Source organism: Amphiprion ocellaris, chromosome 15 (assembly GCF_022539595.1).
Source record: "Amphiprion ocellaris isolate individual 3 ecotype Okinawa chromosome 15, ASM2253959v1, whole genome shotgun sequence".
In the NCBI taxonomy this organism is placed as follows: Eukaryota; Metazoa; Chordata; class Actinopteri; family Pomacentridae; genus Amphiprion; species Amphiprion ocellaris.
Window position 1 is genome coordinate 549771 of NC_072780.1, and position 9004 is coordinate 558774.

A 9004-nucleotide genomic window follows, 5' to 3' on the forward strand; every position below is an offset into this window, starting at 1 on the left:
TTTCCAATCTTTGCGAAAATAGGCTAACAGTTCTAACCTGTTTCCAGTCTTTCTGCTAAGCTAGGCTAACAGCTCTAATCTCTTTCCAGTCTTTGTGCTAAGCTAGGCTAGCAGTTCCCACCTGTTTTGTCTTTCTGCTAAGCTAGGCTAACAATTCTAACCTATTTCCAGTCTTTGTGCTAAGCTAGGCTAACAGTACCCACCTGTTTCCAGTCTTTCTGCTAAGCTAGGCTAACTGTTCCAACCTGTTTTGTCTTTATGCTAAGCTAGGCTAACAGTTCTAACCTGTTTCCAGTCTTTGTGCTAAGCTCTGCTAACAGTTCCCACCTGTTTCCGGTCTTTGTGTTATGATAACACAAAGACTAACAAAGGCTAACACATGCACTAAATATTCAAATATTTGCCTGCAAGACTGAAATATGCATCAATCTCATACAATGTTGACACCTCTTTTGTGGAGTTAAACAATGAGAACAAATGCAGACAAAAAAAAGATAGGCTAACAGTTCCACCTGTTTCTAGTCTTTGCTCAACGAGGCTAACAGTTATAACCTGTTTGCAGTTTTCATGCTAAGCTAGGCTAACAGTTCTAACCTGTTTCTAGTCTTTATGCTATGCTAGGGTAGCTATTTTCCTCTGTTTCCAGTCTTTATGCTAAGCTAGGCTAACAGTTCTAACCTGATTTGTCTTTCTGCTAAGCTAGGCTAACAGTTCCCACCTGTTTCCAGCCTTTGTGCTAAGCTCGGCGAACAGTTCCCACCTGTTTCCAGTCTTTGCTAAACTAGGCTAACAGTTCTAACCTGTTTCCAGTCGTTGTGCTAAGCTAGGCTAACAGTTCCACCTGTTTCCAGTCTTTGCTAAACAAGGTAACAGTTCTCACCTGTTTCCAGTCTTTGCTAAACTAGGCTAACAGTTCTAACCTGTTTCTAGTCTTTATGCTATGCTAGGGTAGCTGTTTTCTTCTGTTTCCAGTCTTTATGCTAAGCTAGGCTAACAGTTCTAACCTGTTTTATCTTTTTGCTAAGTTAGGCTAACAGTTCCCACCTGTTTCCAGTCTGTGTGCTAAGCTAGGCTAACAGTACTAACCTGCTATCAGTCTTTATGCTAAGCTAGGCTAACAGTTCCCACCTGATTCCAGTCTTTATGCTAAGCTAGGCTCACAGTTCTAATCTGTTTCATCTTTCTGCTAACAGTTCCCACCTGTTTCCAGTCTTTATGTTAAGCTAGTCTAACCGTTCCCACCTGTTCCCAGCCTTTATGCTAAGATAGGCTAACAGTTCTAACCTGTTTCATCTTTTCTGCTAAGCTAGGCTAACAGTTCTCACCTGTTTCCAGTCGTTCGGCTAAGCTAGGCTAACAGTTCTAACCTGTTTCCAGTCTTTCTGCTAAGCTAGGCTAAAAGTTCTAACCTGTTTCCAGTCTTTGTTCTAAGGTAGGCTAACAGTTCCCACCTGTTTCTAGTCTTTATGCTAAACTACGCCAACAGTTCTAACCTGTTTCCAGTCTCTATGCTAAGCTAGGCTAACAGTTCTAACCTGTTGTGTCTTTCTGCTAAGCTAGGCTAACAGTTCTAACCTGTTTTCTCTTTCTGCTAACCTAGGCTAACAGTTCCCACCTGTTGCCAGCCTTTTTTGCGACGGTAAGCTAACAGTTCCCACCTGTTTCCAGTCTTTGCTAAACTAGGCTAACAGCTGTAACCTGTTTCCAGTCTTTGTGCTAAGCTAGGCTAACAGTTCCACCTGTTTCCAGTCTTTGCTAAACTAGGCTAACAGTTCTAACCTGTTTCCAGTCTTTATGCTAACCTAGGCTAACAGTTCTAACCTGTTTCCAGTCTTTATGCTAAGCTAGGCTAGCAGTTTTAACCTGTTTCATCTTTCTGCTAAGCTAGGCTAACAGTTCTAATCTGTTTCTAGTCTTTATTCTAAGCTAGGCTAGCAGTTCTCACCTCTTCCCAGTCTTTATGCTAAGCTAGGGTAGCGGTTTTCCTATGTTTCCAGTCTTTATGCTGAGCTAGGCTAACAGTTCTAACCTATTTTGTCTTTCTGCTAAGCTAGGCTAACAGTTCTAACCTGTTTTCTCTTTCTGCTAACCTAGGCTAGCAGTTCCCACCTGTTGCCAGCCTTTTTTGCGACGGTAAGCTAACAGTTCTAACCTGTTTCCAGTCTTTGTGCTAAGCTAGGCTAACAGTTCCACCTGTTCCCAGTCTTTGCTAAACTAGCCTAACAGTTCTAACATTTCGTCTTTCTGCTAAGCTAGGCTAACAGTTCTAACCTGTTTCCAGTCTTTATGCTAAGCTAGGCTAGCAGTTCTCACCTCTTGCCAGTCTTTATGCTAAGCTAGGGTAGCTGTTTTCCTATGTTTCCAGTCTTTATGCTGAGCTAGGCTAACAGTTCTATCATGTTTCGTCTTTCTGCTAAGCTAGGCTAACAGTTCTAACATGTTTCCAGTCTTTGTGCTAAGCTACGCTAACTGTTCCCACCATTTTCCAGTATTTCTGCTAAGCTAGGCTAACAGTTCCCACCTGTTTCCAGCCGTTGTGCTAAGCTAGACTAACCGTTCCCATCTGTTTCCAGCCTTTGTGCTAAGCTAAGCTAACAGTTCCCACCTGTTTCGTCCTTCTGCTAACCTAGGCTTACAGTTCTAACCTGGTGATGTCAGCAGCAGGTCAGTCTGTTATTGGAGCAGTAAAACAAGGCTGCAGCATTAATTGATTCATTTCAACCCTAATGTTAAACAGCTAATAATATTTTCCAAGTTGAGGACTGTACAGACAATACTTGGAAGAAAAAACCTGAAGGTATGATCAGTAGGACCCTTTTGATGGTTGGATGGAGTTTATTTTTTCTGCAGTGTTTAAGAGTAAAGTAAGTGAATTTTATTTACTACAAAAATTCCTTAAAATTCAGATCTTGCATTTAGTGTCAAACCAAGTGTTGTAGGATGACCAGCAGGAGTCAACTGATGGCTCCAGTGATTTTGGTGACACTACAATGTATCAGAGTGAAGTTATTGAATTTTATTACCAATAACAATTCCTTAAAATTCAGATTTTGTATTTAATATCAATCCAAGGGTTGTACTATGACAGTCAGGAGACAACTGAAGGCTCCAATGATTTTGGTGACGCTACAGTAAACAAGAGGGAAATTATTGAATTTTATTACTAATAAAACAATACTAAAATAATAAAAATTCCTTATATTCAGATTTTTTTTAATTTAGTGTCAAACCAAGACTTGTAGTATGACCAGCAGGAAATAGCTGAAGGCTGCAGAGATTTTGGTGACACTACAATGTGTAAGAGTAAAGTTATTGAATTTTATGACTAATAAAATAATAATATTAAAATAATAAAAATTTCTTAAAATTCAGATTTTGTATTTAGCATCAAACCAAGAGTTGTAGTATGACCAGCAGGAGACAATTGAAGACTCCAGTGATTTTGGTGACACTACAATGTATCAGAGTGAAGTTATTGAATTTTATTACCAATAACAATTCCTTAAAATTCAGATTTTGTATTTAATATCAATCCAAGGGTTGTACTATGACAGTCAGGAGACAACTGAAGGCTCCAATGATTTTGGTGACGCTACAGTAAACAAGAGGGAAATTATTGAATTTTATTACTAATAAAACAATACTAAAATAATAAAAATTCCTTATATTCAGATTTTTTTTAATTTAGTGTCAAACCAAGACTTGTAGTATGACCAGCAGGAAATAGTTGAAGGCTGCAGAGATTTTGGTGACACTACAATGTGTAAGAGTAAAGTTATTGAATTTTATGACTAATAAAATAATAATATTAAAATAATAAAAATTTCTTAAAATTCAGATTTTGTATTTAGCATCAAACCAAGAGTTGTAGTATGACCAGCAGGAGACAATTGAAGACTCCAGTGATTTTGGTGACACTACAATATATAGATGCTGAGAGACAAAATGGTGGACATCCAGAGGGGAGAGGTGAGTTAGACACGTGCACGGTCTCACGTAGGTGATGGGTGTTTTGTGTGTGGGTGGCACATTATGCTGGTGACCTGTTTTGATCACTTGTATGTGTAATTGATTGTTTTGTCAGAGATTGAAGACAGTAGACTTTGCTCCATTGCTCATGTGTTTCTTTCTTTCAGATGCTGGGAGACAAAGCAGTGGACATCCAGAGTCGAGAGGTGAGTTAGACACAGGCACAGTGTCACGTAGGTGATGGGTGTTTTCTGTGTCTGTGTGTCACTTTATTCCAGTGTGTTTCTTTCTTTCAGATGCTGATGGACGGAGCGGTGGACATCCACAGGTGAGTTAGACACGCGCACGTTGCCACACATTGCAGACAGCAGACTTTGCTGCATTGCTCACTTGTGCTTCTCTGTTTCAGATGCTGATGGACAGAGCGGTGGACCTGCACAGGTGAGTTAGACACATGCATGTTGCAGACAGTAGACTTTGCTGCTTTGCTCACTTGTGCTTCTGTCTTTCAGATGCTGGGAGACACAGCGGTGGACCTGCACAGGTGAGTTAGACACATGCATGTTGCAGACAGTAGACTTTGCTGCTTTGCTCACTTGTGCTTCTCTGTTTCAGATGCTGGGAGACACAGCGGTGGAGCTCCACAGGTGAGTTAGACACATGCATGTTGCAGACAGTAGACTTTGCTGCTTTGCTCACTTGTGCTTCTCTGTTTCAGATGCTGGGAGACACAGCGGTGGACCTGCACAGGTGAGTTAGACACATGCATGTTGCAGACAGTAGACTTTGCTGCTTTGCTCACTTGTGCTTCTGTCTTTCAGATGCTGTGGGACGGAGCGGTGGACCTGCACAGGTGAGTTAGACACATGCATGTTGCAGACAGTAGACTTTGCTGCTTTGCTCATTTGTGCTTCTGTCTTTCAGATGCTGTGGAACGGAGCGGTGGACCTGCACAGGTGAGTTACACACATGCATGTTGCAGACAGTAGACTTTGCTGCTTTGCTCACTTGTGCTTCTGTCTTTCAGATGCTGGGAGACACAGCGGTGGACCTGCACAGGTGAGTTAGACACATGCATGTTGCAGACAGTAGACTTTGCTGCTTTGCTCACTTGTGCTTCTCTTTCTCAGATGCTGGGAGACACAGCGGTGGACCTGCACAGGTGAGTTGGACACATGCATGTTGCAGACAGTAGACTTTGCTGCTTTGCTCACTTGTGCTTCTCTGTTTCAGATGCTGGGAGACACAGCGGTGGACCTGCACAGGTGAGTTACACACATGCATGTTGCAGACAGTAGACTTTGCTGCTTTGCTCACTTGTGCTTCTCTCTTTCAGATGCTGGGAGACACAGCGGTGGACCTGCACAGGTGAGTTACACACATGCATGTTGCAGACAGTAGACTTTGCTGCTTTGCTCACTTGTGCTTCTCTTTCTCAGATGCTGGGAGACACAGCGGTGGACCTGCACAGGTGAGTTACACACATGCATGTTGCAGACAGTAGACTTTGCTGCTTTGCTCACTTGTGCTTCTGTCTTTCAGATGCTGTGGGACGGAGCGGTGGACCTGCACAGGTGAGTTAGACACATGCATGTTGCAGACAGGAGACTTTGCTGCTTTGCTCACTTGTGCTTCTCTGTTTCAGATGCTGGGAGACACAGCGGTGGACCTGCACAGGTGAGTTACACACATGCATGTTGCAGACAGTAGACTTTGCTGCTTTGCTCATTTGTGCTTCTGTCTTTCAGATGTTGTGGGACGGAGTGGTGGACCTGCACAGGTGAGTTACACACATGCATGTTGCAGACAGTAGACTTTGCTGCTTTGCTCACTTGTGCTTCTGTCTTTCAGATGCTGTGGGACGGAGCGGTGGACCTGCACAGGTGAGTTACACACATGCATGTTGCAGACAGTAGACTTTGCTGCTTTGCTCACTTGTGCTTCTGTCTTTCAGATGCTGGGAGACACAGCGGTGGACCTGCACAGGTGAGTTGGACACATGCATGTTGCAGACAGTAGACTTTGCTGCTTTGCTCACTTGTGCTTCTCTTTCTCAGATGCTGGGAGACACAGCGGTGGACCTGCACAGGTGAGTTACACACATGCATGTTGCAGACAGTAGACTTTGCTGCTTTGCTCACTTGTGCTTCTGTCTTTCAGATGCTGTGGGACGGAGCGGTGGACCTGCACAGGTGAGTTAGACACATGCATGTTGCAGACAGTAGACTTTGCTGCTTTGCTCACTTGTGCTTCTCTGTTTCAGATGCTGGGAGACACAGCGGTGGACCTGCACAGGTGAGTTAGACACATGCATGTTGCAGACAGTAGACTTTGCTGCTTTGCTCACTTGTGCTTCTGTCTTTCAGATGCTGTGGGACGGAGCGGTGGACCTGCACAGGTGAGTTAGACACATGCATGTTGCAGACAGTAGACTTTGCTGCTTTGCTCACTTGTGCTTCTCTGTTTCAGATGCTGGGAGACACAGCGGTGGACCTGCACAGGTGAGTTAGACACATGCATGTTGCAGACAGTAGACTTTGCTGCTTTGCTCACTTGTGCTTCTCTGTTTCAGATGCTGGGAGACACAGCGGTGGACCTGCACAGGTGAGTTAGACACATGCATGTTGCAGACAGTAGACTTTGCTGCTTTGCTCACTTGTGCTTCTCTTTCTCAGATGCTGGGAGACACAGCGGTGGACCTGCACAGGTGAGTTACACACATGCATGTTGCAGACAGTAGACTTTGCTGCTTTGCTCACTTGTGCTTCTGTCTTTCAGATGCTGGGAGACACAGCGGTGGACCTGCACAGGTGAGTTAGACACATGCATGTTGCAGACAGTAGACTTTGCTGCTTTGCTCACTTGTGCTTCTCTTTCTCAGATGCTGGGAGACACAGCGGTGGACCTGCACAGGTGAGTTACACACATGCATGTTGCAGACAGTAGACTTTGCTGCTTTGCTCACTTGTGCTTCTGGCTTTCAGATGCTGTGGGACGGAGCGGTGGACCTGCACAGGTGAGTTAGACACATGCATGTTGCAGACAGTAGACTTTGCTGCTTTGCTCACTTGTGCTTCTGTCTTTCAGATGCTGGGAGACACAGCGGTGGACCTGCACAGGTGAGTTACACACATGCATGTTGCAGACAGTAGACTTTGCTGCTTTGCTCACTTGTGCTTCTGTCTTTCAGATGCTGTGGGACGGAGCGGTGGACCTGCACAGGTGAGTTAGACACATGCATGTTGCAGACAGTAGACTTTGCTGCTTTGCTCACTTGTGCTTCTGTCTTTCAGATGCTGTGGGACGGAGCGGTGAACCTGCACAGGTGAGTTAGACACATGCATGTTGCAGACAGTAGACTTTGCTGCTTTGCTCACTTGTGCTTCTGTCTTTCAGATGCTGGGAGACACAGCGGTGGACCTGCACAGGTGAGTTGGACACATGCATGTTGCAGACAGTAGACTTTGCTGCTTTGCTCACTTGTGCTTCTCTTTCTCAGATGCTGGGAGACACAGCGGTGGACCTGCACAGGTGAGTTACACACATGCATGTTGCAGACAGTAGACTTTGCTGCTTTGCTCACTTGTGCTTCTGTCTTTCAGATGCTGTGGGACGGATGGCGCAGCAGACTTTTTGGTCTACGGGAGCTTCCGTAGCAACCTGCACAGGGAATTTTGGGAGGCGCAAAAAAACTTGCGCTAGCTAAACCACATTGTCCACACGAGTTTGATTGCATAATGCAATAACACGAATATATGGCAACAAGAACGAACAGGAGAGCATAGTTCATTGTTTACGAATAAACCGCGGTCCATGAAATAAACACAGCCTGTTGTTTTCTTCTGGGATTTTTCCCTCTTCACATGCTGCGCAAATCAGCGTACACCTACGTCATCGTAAACGCCTTGTTTTGTAAACAGCGCCGCCAAACGACTGGGGGGAGATATAACATTAATTGGAGTAGGTTCAACTGTGAAAACACTGGTGTGAATGCGAACCGAACCAGTTGAAAATAGCAACATTGTAACAACTTTTGGGTCCAAACGAACCATTCTAGTGGACTAACAGGTGTGAAAGCACCCTTAGACATGCACGGTGTTGTTGTGTAGGTGATGGGTGTTTTGTGTGTCACTTTATTTCAGTGACTTGTATGTTTGATTGATTGCTTTGCCACACATTGAAGACACAGGTTTTTGATCATGTTTCTTTATTTCAGGAGGTGACAGGTTGACAGAGACAGACAGTGCGTGGACAAAGACAGCAAGATGGATGCCCCACTCTTCTTCTTGGTAGAAATAAAAGCAAATGCTGCCAACCCTAGTATGGCTATTCATTGTATTTTTTGTCTATGTAATGCTATGTAATACTTATATATATATATATATATATATATATATATATATATATATATATATATATATATATATATATATATATATATATATATATATATATATATATATATATATATATATATATATATATATATATATATATATATATATATATATATATATATATATATATATATATATATATATATATATATATATATATATATATATATATATATATATATATATATATATATATATATATATATATATATATATATATATATATATATATATATATATATATATATATATATATATATATATATATATATATATATTTTTTTTTTTTTTTTTTTTTTTTTTTAAAGTGTCACATGGACCGGGGAGAGAAAAATTGAGTGTGAAAGGTGATAGAGTAAAAAAGACTAAGTGTGAGAGGAAAGGGGATAGAGTAAAAAAGACTAAGTGTGAGAGAAAGGGGATAGAGGAAAAAAGACTAAGTGTGAGAGGAAAGGGGATAGAGGAAAAAAGACTAAGTGTGAGAGGAAAGGGGATAGAGGAAAAAAGACTAAGTGTGAGAGGAAAGGGGATAGAGGAAAAAAGACTAAGTGTGAGAGAAAGGGGATAGAGGAAAAAAGACTAAGTGTGAGAGGAAAGGGGATAGAGGAAAAAAGACTAAGTGTGAGAGGAAAGGGGAT

The 9004-nt window shown here is 42.4% G+C and overlaps 1 long non-coding RNA gene across 1 annotated transcript; it reads left to right on the forward strand.

The window, feature by feature from the left end:
- Window positions 1-503: 503 nt before the first annotated feature.
- LOC118470559 (uncharacterized) lies at window positions 504-4413 on the forward strand. The gene is made up of 5 exons (XR_008604121.1): window positions 504-1639; window positions 2095-2133; window positions 4137-4175; window positions 4266-4297; window positions 4379-4413. It is a non-coding gene; the product is annotated as an uncharacterized LOC118470559 (long non-coding RNA).
- The last annotated feature ends 4591 nt before the right edge of the window (window positions 4414-9004 follow it).